The following is a 20,348-nucleotide window of genomic DNA, read 5'->3' as shown; positions in this document are numbered from 1 at the left end:
TTTTTTATGGCTTTGTTTTATATCAAGTAGTCATGTATATGAATCAGTTCTAAATTCTGTCTTCTGTTCAAGTTATCTATATTCTGGCACTAATAGCAAACTTAATTAAGGTTGCTTTAAAATAATGTTTACAACAGCCATTGCAGTACACTGAGCTCCACAGAGACAGCACCTGGGCAAGTGAGAGCCAGATGGGTGCTGGGTGACTCTGAGCCTCACTGGGGAAAATAATTAAATATGGGCAATGGAGATCCTAAGAAGCTGAGAGGCAAAAGGTCATCATATGCATTCGTTGTGCAAACTTGCCAAGAGGAGCACAAGAAGAAACACCCAGAGGCTTCAGTCAACTTCTCTTGAGTTTTCTAAGAAGTGCTCAGAGATAGGGAAGACCACGTCTGCTAAAGACAAAGGAAAATTTGAAGGCATGGCAAAGGCAGACAAGGTCCATAACAAAAGATAAATGAAAATTTGCATTTCCCCTAAAGGGGAAACAAAAAAGAAGGGATCCCAATGCACACTCAGTGCTCACTTCAGCAACACATAGACCAGTGCACCTACACATACCCCAATGCACCTAAGAGGCCTCCTTTGGCCTTTTTCTTGATTTGTTCTGAGTATCACCCAAAAATCAAAGGAGAACATCCCAGCCTATCCATTAGTGATGTTGCAAAGAAACTGGGGGAGATGTGGAATAAAACCACCACAGATAACAAGCAGCTGCATGGAAAGAAGCTGCTAAGCGGAAGGAAAAATAGGAAAAGGATATTGCTGCATACTGAGCTAAAGGAAAAACCTGATGCAGCAAAAAACAGGGTTGTCAAAGCTGAAAAAAAAGCAAAAGAACCAAGAGGAGGAAGACAAGGAAGATGAAGAGTATGAGGAGGAGAAGGAAGATGAAGAAGAAGAAGATGAGTAAGTTGGTTCTAGTGCATTTTTTTTTCTTGTCTGTAAAGCATGTAAACCCCACCCCCCATCTGCATCTCACTCCTTTTAAAGGAAAAAAATTGAAATGTAAGGCTGTGTAAGATTTGCTTTTAAACTGTACGTTGTCTTTTTTTGCATAGTTAACACACTACTGAATGTGTCTTTAGATAGCCCTGTCCTAGTGGTATTTTCAGTAGCCACTAACCTGGAAATTTGAAAATTTACATTTCTACATTAGTGGAAATTTAAAGTAGGTTCTTGTTGGTGCCCAGCACAAATTAGTTACATATGGGCTGGTAGATTTTTCCATCTTCATTTGTCTCTGATGCAGCTTATATGACATAGTTGTTGTTCTGTGAACTCAATACCACTCTGTAATTGCAAAAAAAAAAAAAAGTTACAGCTGTTTTGTTCACATTCTGAATGTTTCTAAGTAAATATAACACACACACACACACACACACACACACAAATAAAAAAAACAGGGGTGCCTGGGTGGCTCAGTAAATTAAACCTCAGACCTCAGACTCTTGGTTTCTACTCAGGTCATGATCTCAGGGTCTTGCAATGGGGGCCTGTGTGGGGCTCCATGCTCAAGGCAGAGTCGGCTTGGGCTTCCCTCTCCCTCCCTCCTTCCCCCACATGTGTGCAGTCTTTCTCTCAAATAAATAAAATCTTTAAAATCAATCAATAAATAATGCTTGCTATGTTATAAAACAAGCCCCCTGAATTCATTATTCTTTAAGAATATCTTGGCTATTTTTCACTTTCGAATTTTTATGTGCCAGTTTCAGTGTAAAAGTATTCCAAGATGTTCATTGGGATTGAATTTAATTTTTTTCAGTTTTGAGATTATTGGCATCTTTGTGGTATTTTATTCCCATCTGTAGATGGTATTACATCTTCAAGTTGTTTATTCCTTACTTTATTTGAGAGAAATTTTCAATAGTATTTTAAAGTTTTCTGTGAACTGGTCTTGCAATTCATTCACTTTATTCCCAGGTATTTGGTCCCTCTGATTTTATTGGAAATTACATTATTCCCATTTTCATTTTAATTATCACATTAAAATACAGTTGAGTTTTATATGCTGACTTGTGTTCAGAATCCCTGATATATTTATCGCTTCTAATAATGTGTTCATTTAGTTTAATTTTTGAATGTATTAATATAAGCTCACTTGTGATATTTATAGGGTTTTTGGTGATCACCTCTTTTTTATCCCTACTTTTTGGGGATTTATTTTTTGCCTTCTATTTTTCTTTTCTTTATTTATTTATTTTTCTAATTTTGAAAATGTAATATATTTTTTTATTAATAGATAAGTTACAGATGTAATATTTATTAATGTTTTTCTTTTTGTTCTTTTATTCAAAAACAGTTATTGAATATTCACTGTTTTTTTGTGTTTTTTTTAATTTTTTCAATTTATTTTCAGCGTAACAGTATTCATTGTTTTTGCACCACACCCAATGCTCCATGCAATCCGTGACCTCTCCAATACCCACCACCTGGTTCCCCCAACCTCCCACCCCCTGCCCCTTCAAAACCCTCAGATTGTTTTTCAGAGTCCATAGTCTCTCATGGTTCACCTCCCCTTCCAATTTCCCTCAGCTCCCTTCTCCTCTCCATCTCCCCATGTCCTCCATGTTATTTGTTATGCTCCACAAATAAGTGAAACCATATGATAATTGAATCTCTCTGCTTGACTTATTTCACTCAGCATAATCTCTTCCAGTCCCGTCCATGTTGCTACAAAAGTTGGGTATTCATCCTTTCTGATGGAGGCATAATACTCCATAGTGTATATGGACCACATCTTCCTTATCCATTCGTCCGTTGAAGGGCATCTTGGTTCTTTCCACAGTTTGGCGACCGTGGCCATTGCTGCTATAAACATTGGGGTACAGATGGCCCTTCTTTTCACTACATCTGTATCTTTGGGGTAAATACCCAGTAGTGCAATGGCAGGGTCATAGGGAAGCTCTATTTTTAATTTCTTGAGGAATCTCCACATTGTTTTCCAAGGTGGCTACACCAACTTGCATTCCCACCAACAGTGGAAGAGGGTTCCCCTTTCTCCACATCCCCTCCAACACATGTTGTTTCCTGTCTTGCTAATTTTGGCCATTCTAACTGGTGTAAGGTGATATCTCAATGTGGTTTTAATTTGAATCTCCCTGATGGCTAGTGATGATGAACATTTTTTCATGTGTCTGAGAGCCATTTGTATGTCTTCATTGGAGAAGTGTCTGTTCATGTCTTCTGCTCATTATTTGATATGATTATCTATATTGTGTGCGTTGAGTTTGAGGAGTTCTTTATAGATCCTGGATATCAATCTTTTGTCTGTACTGTCATTTGCAAATATCTTCTCCCATTCCGTGGGTTGCCTCTTTGTTTTGTTGACTGTTTCCTTTGCTGTGCAGAAGCTTTTGATTTTGATGAAGTCCCAAAAGTTCATTTTTGCTTTTGTTTCCTTTGCCTTTGGAGACATATCTTGAAAGAAGTTGCTGTGGCTGATATCGAAGAGGTTACTGCCTATATTCTCCTCTAGGATTCTGATGGATTCCTGTCTCACGTTGAGGTCTTTTATCCATTTTGAGTTTATTTTCGTGTACGGTGTAAGAAAATGGTCGAGTTTCATTCTTCTACATATAGCTGTCCAGTTTTCCCAGCACCATTTATTGAAGAGACTGTCTTTTTTCCACTGTATATTTTTTCCTGTTTTGTCAAAGATTATTTGGCCTTCTATTTTTCTTATTGGATCTCACAATGGAAAGTATCAATTTTATTGTGGTTTTCTTTTTCAAATAAATAACTTGGGTCTTTTTAATTCCCTCTACTATATTTTTCTATTTTACTAATTTTTCTTCTTATTATTTTCTTCTATTTCCTTTATGTTTAATTTTCTGTTATTCTTTTGATTGCTTGAAATGGATGTTAGATCGTTGATTAATTTTTTCCATTTATATATACACCATTAAGGTCATAAATTTCATTTTTAATATTTTATTTTTAAGCCTGGCTTTCACTCCATCCCACAAATACTGATATGTAATGTTATAATTTAGTTAAAATATTTTCTAATTTCCATCTTGAGTTATTCTACATTCTCTGGCTTATTTAGGAGTATGCTCCTGAATTTCTGGACATAAATCAGTATTGTTCAATAATTTTTTTATTAACTTTTATCTCAATTTTACTATGGTAAGATGACATGATTTGTAGTTTCCTTCCTTTAAAATTTCATGAGAGTAACTTTATGAACTGGTATTGGCAAACATTAGCAAACATTCCCTGAATATGAACCTGTAGTTTTTATTTATGCCATAGTTTGTGGGTACACTATTCAATATATAAAAATTAGGTCTAGTTTGTTAAGCATGATGTTTAAATCCTCTGTGTTGCTGTTGGCTTTTTTAACAACTTTGAGGTCTACTTGATACAGAATAAATTGCACATATGTAAAATATACAAAATAAGTGTGTATATATGTATACGTATATATATATGAAAAACCATTACCACAACCACAGCAATGATTACATCCATCTGTATTAGTTACCTATAATTGCTATAATAAGTTGCCATAAACTCAGTGGTTTCAAACAACATGAATTTATTCACTTACAGCTCGGGAAACCTTAAATCCAAAATCAAGGCATCAGGAAGGCCACACTCCTTCCGAAGGCTCTAGGAGAGAATCCTTCTTTGCCTCTTGCAGCTTGCGGTGTCTCTTGGTACTCTTCATCTTGTGGAAGCATAGCTCCCATCTATTCCTCCATCTTCACATGGCTGCCTTCCCTGTCTGTATCCAGTCATACTCTCCTCACGCTTTTAAAGACACTAGTCATTGGATTTAGGAGCCCACCCTAAACCCAGGTTTAAAACCTCATCTCAGATTCTTAATTGCATCTCTAAAGTACCTATTTCTAAATAAGTTCACATTCACAGGTACCTAGGGTTTGGACTTGCATATATCTTTTAGAGGGACGCAATTTAACCCAGTACACCATCACACCCAAAAGGTTCCCTATACCTCTTTGGAATCCCTCCTTTCTCTCTCTCCCTGAACCCCTTCCCTGCCCAATCCCCAGCTATCACTGATCTGCTTTTTATCCCTGTATAATATATTGAATTTCCTAGAATTTTTCAAAAAATGGATTTATACAATATATACTTTGGCTTCTTTAGCTCAACATGATTATCTTGGGATTCATTCACATTGTAAGATATATCAATAATACCTTTTCATTGCTGAGTGGTATTCCATTGCATGTATATACCAGTGTTTATTCACTTATCTATTGATAGACATTTGGGTTCTTTCTAGTTTTGGGAATTACAAATAAAGCTGCTATAAATATTCATACAAAAGTCTTTGAATATATGCCTTCATTTCTCTTGGGTAAATAACTGGAATGGGATGAGTGGATCATAGAGTTGAGGTCTACTTGATATCATCATATCAACTCTTGATCCACTCATTCCATTCCTATATTCAATTTTTTTAAACTGCTTGTTTTCTAAGATGAGTATACCATTTTCAGTCATGCCAGCCTTGTATGAGAGTTCCAGCTTAATTGCATTCTTGTCAACACTAGGGATGGTCAGTCTGTTACATCTTAGTTATACTAATAGATATGTAGTGCTAGCTCATTTTTGTTTAATTAGCATTTACCCAGTGATAATATGAGCATATTCTCATATGCTAATTTGCCATCAGTATGCTTTTTTTAGTGAAGCATCTATTCAAATTTGCCTATATTCTAATTGGGCTTTTTTTCTTTTAAGTTTTGGGAGGTATTTTTATTTCTTTATTTTATTTATTTGAGAGAGAAAGAGATCATGACATAGACAGCAACAGAGTCAGCAAGAGCACAAGTGAAGAGAGGGAGAAACAGGCTGTCTGCTGAGCAGGGAGCTGGACATGGGGCTAGATCCCAGGACCCTGCGATCATGACCTGAGCCAGTCAGACGCTTAACTGAGCCACCCAGGTACCCCAGGAGATTTTTGTATATTACATGTAAGTCCTTTCTTAGATATCTGCTATTGTGAACATTTTGTGAATATTTTATCCCAATCTAGTACTTGTCTTTTTCATTTTCTTTTCTTTTTTGTTGAGACAGTGAGAGAGAGCATGAGAGGGGAAAAGGTCAGAGGGAGAAGCAGACTCTCCGTGGAGCTGGGAGCCCGATGCAGGACTCGATCCCAGGACCCTGGGATCATGACCTGAGCCGAAGATAGTTGCCTAACCAACTGAGCCACCCAGGCACCTTGTCTTTTTCATTTTCTGTATACAGTGTTTCTCAAAATGCAGATGACAGTATTATTTATAAAGTCCATTTTATCAATTTGTAGTTTTATGCATCATGCTTTTGGTATAGTATATAAGAAATCTTAGTCTAACCCAAGATCACAAAGTTTTTCTTCTAGGTGTTCTGTTGTTTCTCTTAAATAAGACTATTTTTAACAGCAGTTTTAGGTTCATAGCAAAATTGAGAAGAAGATATATAAAATTCCCACATTAAGTAGCCCCCCGCCTCTTCTCTGTGGTTTCACTTACGTATGGTTAACTATGGTTTGGAAGCAGGTGATTCTTCTGCTGACGTGTGGTGAGAAGGTCAGTAGTACCTTAACACTACATCAAAATGCCCGTATCATCACCGCAGTTCATCTTATCACATAGGCATTTGATCACCTCACATCATCACAAGAAGAATAAGGGTGAGTACAATACAGTAATATATTGTGAGAAAGAAAGATCATGTTCACATAACTCTTATTACAGTATGGGCATAACTCAGAGTTATTACAGGTTAGGTTCCAGACCATAGCAATAAAGCAATATCACAATAAAGTGAGCCAAATGAATTTTTTGGTTTCCCAATACATATAAAATTGTGTTTACACTGTATTCTATTAAGTGTGCAATACCATTATGTCTAAAACTGTGTATACCTTAATTTAAAACAACTTTATTCTTAAAAATGCTAACAATCATCTGAGATTTCAGCAAGTTTCCATCTTTTTGCTGATAGAGGGTGTTGTCTTGATGTTGATGGCTGCTGACTGATTAGGGTGCTGATTACTAAAGGCTGGGGTGGCTGTGGCAATTACTTAAAATAATACAAGAGTGAAGTACACTGTACCAATCAGCTCTTCCTTTCATGAATGATTTTTTTGTAGCCTGTGATGCTCTTTGATAACATTTAAACCACATAAGAATTTCTTTGAATATTGGAGTCAGCCTCTCAAACCTGCCACTGTTCTATCGACTAAGCTTATGTACTAGTCTAAATCTTTTGTTGTCATTTCAACAGTCTTGATACCATCTTTACCAGATTCTGTCTCAAGAAACCACTTTCTTTGCTCATCCTTAAGAAATGAGTCCTCTTCCATTCAGGTTTTATCATGAGATTGCGGCAATTCAGTCTCATGTTCGGGATCCACTACTAATTCCAGTTCTCTTGCCATTTCTGCCACATACCTGCAGTTAGTTCCTGTACTGATGTCTCCAACAGTTCAAAGTCATCCATGAGGGTTGGAATCAACTTCTTCAAAAGTCCTGTGAATGTTGATATTTTCACCTCTTCTCATGAATCAGCAGTGTTCTTAAAGGCATCTAGAATGGTGAGTGTTTTGCAGGAGCTTTTCAACTGACTTTGCCCCTATCCATCAGAGGAACCACTATCCGTGGCAGCTGTAGCTATATGAAATATATCTAATAAATAATAAGACTTGAAAGTCAAAATAACTCCTTGATCCATGGGCTGCAGAATGGATGTTGTGTTAGCAGGCTTGAAAACAACATTAATCTTGTTGTACATCCTTATCAAAATTCTTGGGTGACCAGGTGTCCTCTTAATGAGGAGTCTTACTTTGAAAGGAATCTTTTCTTCAGAACAATAGGTCTCAACAGTGGGCTTAAAATATTCAGTAAGCCATGTTGTAAACAGATGGGCTGTCATCCAGGCTTTGTTGTTCCATTTATGGAAGACAGAGTATATTTAGCATAATTCTTTTCTTCCTGTTTCAGTCTTGGAAGTTTATAGATGTCCAGGAATGCATCCATTTCTTCTAGGTTGCTTAACTTATTGGCATATAACTGTTGATAATAATTTCTGATGATTGTTTCTATTTCCTTGGTGTTAGTCATGATCTCTCCCCTTTCATTCATAATTTTATTAATTTGGGTCCTCTCTTTTCTTTTGGGTTAGTTTGGCCATTGGTTTATCAATCTTATTGATTCTTTCAAAGAACCAGCTTCTAGTTTCATTGATGTGTTCAACTCTATTTCTAATTTCTATCACACTGATCTCTGCTCTAATCTCGATTATTTCCCTTCTTGTGCATGGGGTTGACTTAATTCATTGTTGGTTTTCTAGTTCTCTAACGTGTAAAGAGAGCTGATATATTCTGGATTTTTCTTTCTTTCTTTCTTTTTTTTTTTTTTTTTTTGAGGGAGGCTTGGATGTCTATGTATTTCCTCCTTAGGACCTCCTTTGCCATATCCTATAGGTTTTGGATTGATGTGTCTTCATTCTCATTGGATTCCATGAATCGTTTAAGTTCTTCTTTGATTTCCTGGTTGATCCAAACATTCTTGAGCAGGATAGTCTTTAGCTTTCAAGTGTTTGAATTCCTTCCAAACTTTTTCTTGTGGTTGAGTTCCAGTTGCAAAGCATTGTGGTCTGAGAATATGCAGAGAATAATCTCAATCTTTTGGTATCGGTTGAGCCCTGATTTGTGACCCAGCAGGTGGTCTATTCTGGAGAAAGTCCCATGTGCACTCGAGAAGAATGAGTATTCTGTTGTTTTAGGGTGGAATGTTCTATATATATCTATGAGGTCCATCCGGTCCAATGTGTCATTCAAAGCTCTTGTTTCTTTATTGATTTTCTGCTTGGATGATCCATCTATTACTGAGAGTGGCATGTTAAGATCCCCTACTGTTAATGTATTCATATCAATATGACTCTTTATTTTGATTAACAGTTGGCTTATGTAGTTGGCTGCTCCCATATTGGGGGCATAAATATTTACAGTTGTTAGATCTTCTTGGTGGATAGACCCTTTAAGAATGATGTAGTATCCTTTATCTCTGACTACAGTCTATAGTTAAAAATCTAATTTATCTAATATGAGAATCACTATCCCAGCTTTCTTTTGAGGCCTGTAGGCATAAAAGATGCTTCTCTATCCCTTCACTTTCAGTTTGGATGTATCTTTAGGTCCAAAATGCGTCTCTTGTAGACAGATATGGATGGGTCCTGTTGTCTTATCCAATCTGCAACCCTGTGCTGTTTTAAGGGAGCATTTAGGCCGTTCATGTTGAGAATGATTATTGAAAGATACATTTTTATTGACATCACGTTGCCTGTGAAGTCCTGGATTCTGTAGATTGTCTCTGTAAATTTCTGTTCTATGTCATTCTTGGGTTCTTTCTTCTTTTATAGAACCCCCCCTTAATATTTCTTGTATTGCTGGCTTGATGGTCATATACTCTTTTAAACCTTGCTGGTCTTGGAAGCTCTTTATCTCTCCATCCATTTTGAGTGTCATCCTTGCTGGATAAAGTATTCTTGGCTGCATATTCTTCTCATTTAGTGCCCTGAATATATCTTGCCAGCCCTTTCTGGCTTGCCAGGTTTCTGTGGACAAGTGTGACGTTATTCTGATAGACCTTCCTCTGTATGTAAAGAATCTCTTCCCCCCTAGCTGCCCTCAGAAGCTTTTGTCTAAAATTATGATTCATGAGTCTCACAATAAAGTGCCTTGTGGTCTTTCTAGATTTGTTGATCTTGGTGGGTGTTCTTTCTGCCTCTAGGACCTGAACGCCTGTTCCATTCCCCAGATTGGGAAAATTTTCATCCAGAATTTGTTCAACTATATCTTCTAGTCTTCTCTCTGTTTCCACGGCCTCAGGGATCCCAATAATTCGGATGTTGGAATGTTTCATGTAGTCATTTATTTCCCTAATTCTATTTTCATGGCTTCTGTTTGTTCCATGCCTCCTTCTGATCTGTTTTCTCTATATTTTGTCTTCTAGATCACTAATTCTGTGTTCTGCCTTGGTTACCCTAGTTGTTAGAGCATTTAGATTAGAATGAATCTCATTGATAGCATTTTTAACTTCTTCTTGGGCGGCTGTCACTTCTACCCTTAAAAAGTCTATGTTGTCACTAATGGTTTTCTCCAACCTAGCCATTGCCTGGAAAATTGTTACCCTGATTTCCCTTTTATGTCCATATCCAATAGCTCTGATGGAAAGGGCACAGTCTTTGAATTTTTATTCTGTTGGGTGTTCCTCCTCCTAGTCATTTTGGTGAGAGGTGGTTGAGGGGATATATAGCTAAATGTATCAACCACAATCCAGGCAGGGTTCACCCTGGAAAGTTACAGAGCAATCAGAAGTCACCACCAAAAAGAAAGAAAAAAGAAAGAGAGAAAAGAGAAAACCCAGCCAGAATGAGCCCTAAAAGTAAGATTTATAAGATACATAAACAAAAACAGACAAACAAAAAGACCAACAAAAATAAATGGCAAGGAAAACAAAAAGGAACCCATCCAAAATGAACCCCAAGGATAAGATTTATATAATATCAGAACAAAAACAAATACACAGAAACACTGACAAGAAAAAGATGGGAGGGTGGTATAAATCCTTGATGTGGGCAAGGAAGGTTATTTTGATTCTTCCTGGGTGTATCTTGATATCTTTGTTAAAGGACTCAACTTTCCAGAGATACAGGGAGATTAAAACTGGTTGTGCAGGACACAGAAGGCTGCCGCCACCACAGGATCCCACCCAGAGATCACGCCAAGTTTCTTAGGCTCAGGCTGGGACCATCCAGACCCTTGGCCGTGGAAGGAGGATGGGGTTCTAAAGAGCACCACTGGCACCCACACCAAGTGCTCTCAGGCACGGGGTGTGGGGTGCACTCCCAACCCGCGATTGTGCAGGGCACGCAGAGTGCAGGAGGCAGCCGTCCTGAGAGCACCAGCAGGCGCCGCACCAGAAGCTCTCTCAGGTGCAGGCGGGAGTACACCCAGCCGGAGCGGTGGTGCAAGCAGTCGAAAGTTGCGGGCTCAGGAGCCACGGCCTGGAGGCTCCGCCACCACACTCTCTCTGGCATGGGTGGTCGCTGGCGGTGGCCGTCCTGGGTCCGTGGGCTTAGGCCCATGCCCATGACCGCCCGATTCCACCAGTTATTGTTTAAGCTCTTTTGCTGTTTCTGAGTGCCTTCATCCAGACTCCAAGCCGATGCTGGTCCCCAAGCACAGGGCACTTTCGTGTTGGGGTATTACTTTCCAATGGGTCCCTTCTGGTGGCCCCCTCCCCCTTCTGCTTATCCTCCGATATCCCTCCCAGCGTTCTCCCTCCACTTCACCTCTCTGGTGATGTCTTCTGACCCCGTGGAGATCCAGGAGTGTATAATCCCACATCTCAGGCTGATTTCATGGGTGTTCAGAGTATTCTGGTAGAAATTTAGCTCACTTCAGGGGACCGGTTGAAACAGGATGTTCTACTTCTCCTCCAGCTTGCCCCTTCCCAGCTTTAGCATAATTCTTAAGGTACCCAGGAATCTGGAATGGTCACTGAGCATCAGCTTCAATGGAGTCCTCACCAGCTACATTAGCCCCTAACAGGAGGGTCAGCCTGTCCTAAGAAGCTTTAAAGCCAGATATTGATTTCCCCTATCAAAGTCCTATATGGCATCTTCTTCCATTGTAAGTCTGTTTCATTTTTATGGAAAATCTGTTATTTAGTGTAACCACCTTTGTTAACTATTTTAGCTATATCCTGGATAATCCTGAGGTAGCTTCTATATGAGCTCTTGCTGCTTCAATTTCCACTTTTATATTATGAAGACAACTTCTTTCCTTAAACATAATGAACCAACCTCTGGTACCTTCAAACTGTTTTTTCCTGAAGCTTCCTCATCTCTCTCAGCTTCAACAGAACTAAGAGTTAGGGCCTTACTCTGGATTAGGCTTTGGCTTAAGGACATGTTGTGGCTGGTTTGAGAGTCTATCCATCAGGAGCCATCAGCTTGTTCTCTATAATTAAGAGACTGTTTCTTTCTTTGTCTCTTCCTTTCCCTTTATTTGTTTTGTTTCTTAAATTCCACATATGAGAGATATTATATGATATTTGTCTTTCTCTATTTCGCTTAGCATTATACTCTCTAGGTCTACCCATGTTGCTGCAAATGGCAAGATTTCGTGATATTTATGGCTGAATAATATACGTGTGTGTGCGCGCGCGTGTGCACACACATACACATGCGCACCACATCTTCTTTATCCATTCATCAGCTAATAAATATTCGGGCTACTTCCATAGTTTGGCTATTGTAAATAATGCTGCAGTAAACGTAGAGGTGCATATATCTCTTTGAAATAGTGCTTTGGCATTCTTTGGGTAAATAGCCAGTAGTGTAATTCCTGGAGCATAGGGTAGTTCTGTTTTTAATTTTTTGAGGAACTTCGTAATATTTTCCACAGTGGCTGCACCAATTTGCATTCCCACCAAAAGTGCCAGAGGATTTTTTTTTCTCCACATCCTCACCAAAACTTGTTTTCTTTGTTTTTGATTTTAGCCATTCTGACAGGTATGATGTGACATCTCATTGTAGTTTTTATTTGCATTTCCCTGATGATGACTAATGTTGAGCATCTTTTAATGTGTCTGTTCACCCTTTATATGTCTTCATTGGAGAAATAAATGTCTGTTCATGTCTTCTTCCACCCTTTAATTGGATTGTTTGGTTTTTTGGGTATTGAGTTGTATTTGTTCCTTATATAGTTAGGATATTAACCCTTCATCAGATATGTGATTTGCAAATATCTTCTCCCATTCAGTAGGTTGCCTTTCAGTTTTGTTGATTGTTTCCTTTTATTTTGATGTAGTCCTGATAGTTTTTTTATTTTTTTTTATTTTATTTATTTATTTTTTTTTTTGCTTTTGTTTTCCTTGCCTCAGGAGATCTGTCCTCAAAAAAGTTCCTATGGCCAATGTCCGAGAAGTTAACTGACTGTGTTCTCTTCTAGGATTTTTATGGTGTCAGGTCTTACATTTAGGTCTTTTATCCATTTTGAGTTTACTTTTGTATATGGTTTAAAAAGTGGTCCAGTTTCATTCTTTTGCATGTGGCTGTCCAGTGCTCCCAGCAGCATTTGTTGAAGAGACTGTCTTTTCCTGTTGTATAATCATTCCTGCTTTGCTGAAGATTAATTGACCATATAGTTGTGTGTCTATTTCTGGATTTTCTCTTTCACTGATCTATGTGTGTATTTTTATGCCAGTACTACTGTTTTAATTACTACTGCTTTGTAATGTAACTTGAAATCTAGAATTGTGATACCTCCAGTTTCATTTTTCTTTTTCAGGATTGCTGTGGTCATTTATGGTTCCAAACAAGTTTTAGATTTGTTCTAGTTATGTGGGACATGCTGTTGGTATTTTGATAGGTATTATATTAAATGTGTAGATTGCTTTGGGTAGTATAGATATACTAACAATATTTGTTTTTACAACCCATGAGCATGGAATGTGTTTCCATTTCTTTGCATTGTTTTGAATTTTCTTCATCGGTGTTTTATAGTTTTTAGAGTACAGGTCTTTCACTTCTTGGGTTAAGTTTATTCCTGGATATTTTATTGTTTTTTGGTACAGTTGCAAGTTGGACCATTTTCTTAATGTCACTTTTTGCTGCTTCAATATTAGTGTATAGAATGCAGCATATTTCTATGATTTTGTATCCTGTGATTTTACTGAATTCATTCATCAGTTCTAGTAGTTTTTTGGTGGAGTCTTCAGGGTTTTCTAAATACAGTAGAATGTCATCTGCATATACTGAGTGTTTTACTTCTTCCTCACCAATTCTGATGCCTTTTTATTTCTTTATGTTGTGTGATTGCTCTGGCTAGGACTTCCAGTAGTATGTTAAATAAAATTGCTAAAACTGGGAGTCCTTGTTTTATTCCTGATCTTGGGGGAAAAGTCTGTTTTTTGCCTTTGAGTATGATGTTGGCCTTCTGTAAGAACATTTTTAATTTCATTCAAGAGATTTTCCTTTGCATTCATAATAGGGCTGTTTGGCCTAAGAGGCCTAGATTTTGGCCTTTCTCTGCTTTCAACCTGCTTCCTCCCTAAGCTTGTTTCTAGCTTGGGATTTAAAGTGAGAAACATGCAACTTTTCCTTTTACTTGAACATTGAAAGGATAACTGGTCTAATTTTAATATTGTTGTGTCTCTGCGACTAGAAAGACCTGAAGAGAAGGAAAAAGATGGGAGAACAGCCCATTGGTGGAGCAGCTCAAAAACACACAACATTTATCAATTAAGTTTGCCATCTTACATGTGCACAATTTTTGCCCCCCCAAATTATAATAGTAATATAATAATAATATCAAAGCTCAGTGATCACAGAGAATCATAATAAATATGAAGTTTGAAATATTGTGATAAATACCAGAATGTGACACCAAGACTCAAAGTGCAAAGTTCCATGCAGGGCTTCCACAATCCTTCAGTTTGTAAAAACAAAACAAAACAAAAACACTATCTGTGAAGGGCAATAAAGTAAAGCACAATAAAGAGAGCTAGGCCTGTATATTATTTAAATAATTGTATTTTAGTATTAGTGTTTTTGTCAGTCTCTTGCTGTGCCTAATTTATAAATTAAACTTTATCATAGGTGTACATATTAGATAAAATACAGTATGTATAAGGTATGACAATATCTATAGTTTCTGGCATCCTCTGGTGGTCTTGGAATGTATCTCCCATGAATAAGGGGAAACTGTTATAACCCCTGCCCCCACACATACATAGCTTCTCCCATTATCAACATTTCCTACCAGAGTGGTACATTTTCACAGCTGAACCTACACTGATAAATCCTAATCATCCAAAGTCCATAGTTTGCATTAGGGTTTGCTTTTGGCATTGTGCTTTCAATGGCTTCAGATAAATGTATAATGACATGTATCTATCATTATGGTATCATAGAGAGTATTTTCAGTTCCCTAAAAATCCTCTATGATTGACTTATTCACCACCACCCCTGCCCAACCCCTGGTAACCATGGATTTTTTTTTTTCACTATCTCCATAATTTTACCTTTTCTAGAATGTCATCTAGTCAGAATCATACATTATGTAGTCTTTTCAGATTAGCTTCTTTCACTTAGTAATAAACACTGAAGTTTCTTCTGTGTCTTTTCATGGCTTGATAGTTTTTTTTTCTTTTAGTACTGAATAATATCCCTCATCTGGATAGTCAGCATATGTGTCCATTCACCTACTGAAGGATATATTGGTGGCTTCCAAGATTTGGCAATTACAAATACAGCTGTTATAAACATCTTTGTGCAGTTTTTGTGTGTGTGTGGATACAAATTTTCAACTCCTTTTGGTAAATATCACTGGACCCAAGTACTGGATCCAATAACAATAGTATATTTACTTTTCTAAGAAACTGCCAAACTGTCTTCCGAAGTGGCTGTGCTATTTTGCATTCCCATCAACAATGGAGACCTGAACTCCACATCCTCACCAGCACTTGAAGTTGTTCGTGTTTTGGATTTTGCTATTCTAATAGGCGTGTAGTGGTATCTTGTTTTAATGTGCATTTCCCTGATTACAGAAGACGTGAGGTGTCTTTTCATAAGCTTATTTGCCACCTGTATATCTTCCTTCATGAGGTGACTGTTAAGTTCTTTACATGTTCTTTTATACTTTTTATAGTTTTAGGTTTTACATGTAGGTCTGTGGTTTACTTCAAGTTAGTATATGCTATGGATGAAATTTCTTTACCTTTCACCAATGCTCTTTGTTGAAAAAAGAATGCTTTCTGCACTGAATTGCCTTTGCACCTTTGTCAGGACGTACTTGTTTATAATGTGCAGGTCTCTCCCCAGACCCTCTGTTATTCCACTTCTCTACTTTTCTGTCGTTGTGCATATACCACACAGTCTGGCTAACTGTATCTTTACAATAACTCTTGAAATGAGTGAGTTTCAGCCCCTTCAACTTTGATCTTTCTGAAAATTGTTCTGGGTATTCCGGTACTTTGAATTTCCCAAGGAATTTTAGAACCAGCTTGTAAGTTTGTACAAAAGAGCATGCTGGTATTTTTTTTTTTTTTTAGGATTTTATTTATTTATTTGACAGACGGAGATCACAAGTAGGCAGAGAGGCAGGCAGAGAGAGAGGAGGAAGCAGGCCCCCTGCTGAGCAGAGAGCCCAACGCGGGGCTCGATCCCAGGACCCTGGGATCATGACCTGAGCCGAAGGCAGAGGCTTTAACCCACTGAGCCACCCAGGCGCCCCAGCATGCTGGTATTTTGGTTGAGATTCTGTTGAGGTTACAAGTCAACTGAAGAAAACTGACACTTAATAATACTAAGCCTTAGGACCCATTAAGACTGTGTTTGTCTCCATTTCTTTAGGTCTTCTTTAATTTCTTTCAACAGTTTTCAATATACAGGTCTTTCACATTATTTTGTATTTCATATTTTATGTTCTTTTAATTGGTAGTATTTTTGTTACAATTTCTGATTTTTTTATTATAGACACCTAGAGACATCTTTGATTTTGTATATTCATCTTGTATCCTGCAACACTGCTAAACACACATTGAGTTCTGGTAGCCTTTTTGTAAATTCTCTCAGAGTTTCTCCATTACTGACTTTATCTTAAATGACTACAGACAATTTTTTTATCTCTTCCTTTATTGTCTAGAGGCCTTCTATCTTTTTTTATTTATTTGTTTGACAGAGAGAAAGAGAAAGAACAAGTAGGCAGAGTGTCAGGCAGAGGGAGAGAGGGAGAAGCTTAGAGCCCAATGTGGAGCTCTATCCCAGGACCCTGAGATCATGACCTGAGCCCAAGGCAGATGCTTAACCGACTGAGCCACCCAGGTGCCCTGCCTTCTATCTTTTTCTTGCCAAATGGCACTGGCTATAACATCTAGTACACTGCTGAATAGAAGTGGTAAGAGCACACATCTTTCTCTTGTTCCTGATCTTAGGGTAATACATTCAGGCCTTTGCTATCAAATATGTTACTGTAGGTTTTTGTAAATGCCTCTTATGACGATGAGGAAGTTCCCTTCTTATTTGTGTTGTGCAGTGAGTTTTCTTTTTTTATCAGCTATATATGTTAGATTTATAAAATGCTTTTTCTGCACCTATTGAGACTTTTTAGTTTAGTTTTTTTAGATTGTTTCATACAGAACAGTTTCCCTGCCTGAAAATTACCCAATGTTCCACTTCTTTATTCCTCATTCCCTCCCCCAAACTCCTTGCAACCTTTTAATTTTAATTAATCTTTTAATTCTCTATTTGTGCTTTGCTCGGGATGTCACGTAGTTGAAATTAAACAATCTGTAGCCTCAACAGACTAGCTTCTTTCACTTACCAGTATCAGTTAAGGCTCCTCCATGTGCTTTCATGGCTTGATAGATCATATCTTTTTAGTGTTGAATATTATTCCATTGTAGGGTGTACCAGAGTTTGTTTATCCTATCACCTATTGAAGGTCATATTGAAAAAAAAATTTTAAAAACGGTCATATTGGTTATTTCCAAATTTTAACAATTATGAGTAAAACTGCTATAAGATATTTGTGCAGGTTATTGTGGACATAAACTGTGAACTAATTTGGGTAATTATCAAGGATCATGATTATTGGATCATATGGCAATACCACATTTAGCTGTGTAAAAATTGACAGACTGTCTTCCAAAGTGGCTGTACCATGTTGCTTTCTTAAATAATAAGAGTTCTTTTTTCTCCATATTCTCTTTAGTATTTGGTGTTGTCCATGTTTCGGATTTCAGCCATTCTGGGAAGTATATAATGGTATCTTGTTTTGATTTGTACGTTGTTTTGTTAACTGATGTTTTACTATAAATTGTTTAGATATGGTTTTCTTCCTATTTATACAGTTTGACATATGTAGTGGTGCTTTTAGTCTGTGGCTTAATATCTTTCACCACTTTTTAAAAAAGATTTTATTTATTTATTTGAGAAAGGGAGAGAGAGAGATGGAGCACAAGCAGGGGGAGGCATAGAGGGAAAAGCAGACTCCCCCCTAAGCAGAGAAGCCTGATATAAGGCTTGATCCCAGGATCCAGAAATCATGACTTGAGCCGAAGGCAGATGCTCAACCAACTGAGCCACCCAGGCGCCCCCCTTTCACCACTTTTGAGAAATGGTCAGCCATTACCTCGCCAGTAATTTCTGCCCATTTTCAATCTCCTTTTTTTTTGAGAGTCTAATTTTAAGAGTTAGAGTTTTTCATTGTGTGTCAAAATTTGTGTTTATTCCTACCTTTTTGATTCTCTGTAATTATAGTCTGGATATTTTTATTCCTGTTCCATTTAGCTAATTCCATATACTCCTGCATTCAGTCCATACTTAATCCATTGAGCTCTCAATATTAATTATTTTACTTTTATAATTTCCTTTCAATTTTCTTTTTTAGTTTCCATTTCTCAACAAAAAAATCTGCATCTTTTCTTCGAATTCCTTTAAAATATTAACTAGTGTTATTTTGAAATTCTTGTTTGGTAAAAACCTAAGTGTATTGCAAATATTAAATATTTGGATACATGAAAATGCCTATCATGGTACCTAGTTCATACGAAGTACTCAGTTACTGTTGGCTATTATTATAACCTGCTTCTTTTAAGCTCCCATGAATGAAAGGCAATTTTCTAGGTGTTGCATCATGTTATCCATAGGAGACAGAGAAAATGAGAGGGTTATTAAAAGTTGTCTGCCCACTTTATGTAACATAAGAACAAAGCATTCATGAGGACTCAGAAAAAAAAAATCCCTGTAATTAGACTCTAAAAAGAAAGGAGAGTGAAAATGGACACTTTCTACTTTCATGTAGAAAGTTGTTTTTGTACACTTGTTTTTTTTTAAGATTTTATTTATTTATTTGACAGAGAGAGAGAGATCACAAGTAGGCAAAGGCAGGCAGAGAGGGAAGCAGGCTCCCCACTGAGCAGAGAGCCCGATGTGGGGCTCGATCCCAAGACCCTGAGATCATCACCTGAGCTGCAGACAGAGGCTTAACCCACTGAACCACCCAGGCACTCTTAATCTTGTTTTTCTAAGTCTGGCCACTTTTCTGTGAGGCTATAGTCTGGGTCATTTGATTGCCAGTTTAAATATTTACACATATGGGAAACTTGATACTAAATTAACTTAAAATTTCATGTTACAATTGTTAAAACTTCACTGAATATTTTATTTGTAAATGAAAATTGAGGATTTTGTATTTATGTCCCTGTCAGTGTCTATATTCAGATTTCATGTTCTTTTAATTCTTTTATCTTTTATCACTGTCGAAGGCATGGAGTATTTGAAGAAATATTTAAAGTTACTTGGAACCATTTTTAGATGTTAAAGTGCTCTGATTGCTATTGTGATTTCTTGCTCTTTTTCAACAACAGCTATGCACTAATATCCCGCATTTTCCTTTTGCATTTTAGTGGTTTGTGATACATCTTAGGAAAATGGCAGTATTATTGTTGTATGATGATATTGAAAGAAACAACTGTAATATGAAAGTGTGAAATTAAGTTAATTTGGTATTGAGTTAACCGTATAGGAAATTCCTAAATGATATCTTCCTTATAGGGACCTCCTGTGGGTTGGTTTTTATTGTCTGTTTTTGCTGTTGGTTTTTGAACATATTTTTCATTTGTTCATAGCTGGTTATTTTTAAAGTAACTATTGAACATTTTATATGAAAGAAAAGATGAAATAAGTTGAGGTTCCAGATGACGTGATCTCCCTGCAGAGAGTGTTTACTTTTCCTTGCAGTCAGGTGGGTTGTTTAAGGGCATTAGAAATCCCAGAGCAACTTAATTCAATCATGGAATGTTACCCAAAGCTAGGCTTCTTCGGTATCTCTGAATGTGGGAATATGCTATTAACACTTAATCTTAAAGGGCAGTCCTTTAGAGTTCTTTTTTAATTTGAGGTATAATCGACATGTAACATCTTACTAGTTTCAGGTATACAACACAATGAGTTGGTATACATATATATTGGTAAATGATCAACATGGTAATTCCAGCTAACATTCATCACTATAGTTACCAATTTTGTTTTCTTTTTTTTTTAAGATTTTATTTATTTGACAGAGATCACAAGTAGGCAGAGAGGGAGGGAAGCAGGCTCCCTGCTCAGCAGGGAGCCCGATGCAGGGCTCGATCCCAGGACCCTGAGATCATGACCTGAGCCGAAGGCAGAGGCTTAACCTGCTGAGCCACCCGGGTGCCCCCCAATTTTGTTTTCTTATGATGACTTTTAAGATCTGTAGTGTTTTATTAACTATAGTCACACTGCTGTACATTACATCACTATGTTTTATATCTGGAATTGTGTAT

General features: G+C 37.3%; 1 pseudogene; it reads left to right on the top strand.

The window, feature by feature from the left end:
• Positions 1 to 237: 237 nt before the first annotated feature.
• LOC116857850 lies at positions 238 to 916 on the top strand (annotated as a pseudogene).
• The last annotated feature ends 19,432 nt before the right edge of the window (positions 917 to 20,348 follow it).

The sequence above is a fragment of the Lontra canadensis genome, unplaced genomic scaffold (genome assembly GCF_010015895.1).
Source record: "Lontra canadensis isolate GAN:19392208 unplaced genomic scaffold, GSC_riverotter_1.0 scaffold127, whole genome shotgun sequence".
Lineage (NCBI taxonomy): Eukaryota > Metazoa > Chordata > Mammalia > Carnivora > Mustelidae > Lontra > Lontra canadensis.
Note: the sequence above shows the minus strand (reverse complement) of the source record. Positions and strands in the feature narration are given on the sequence as shown.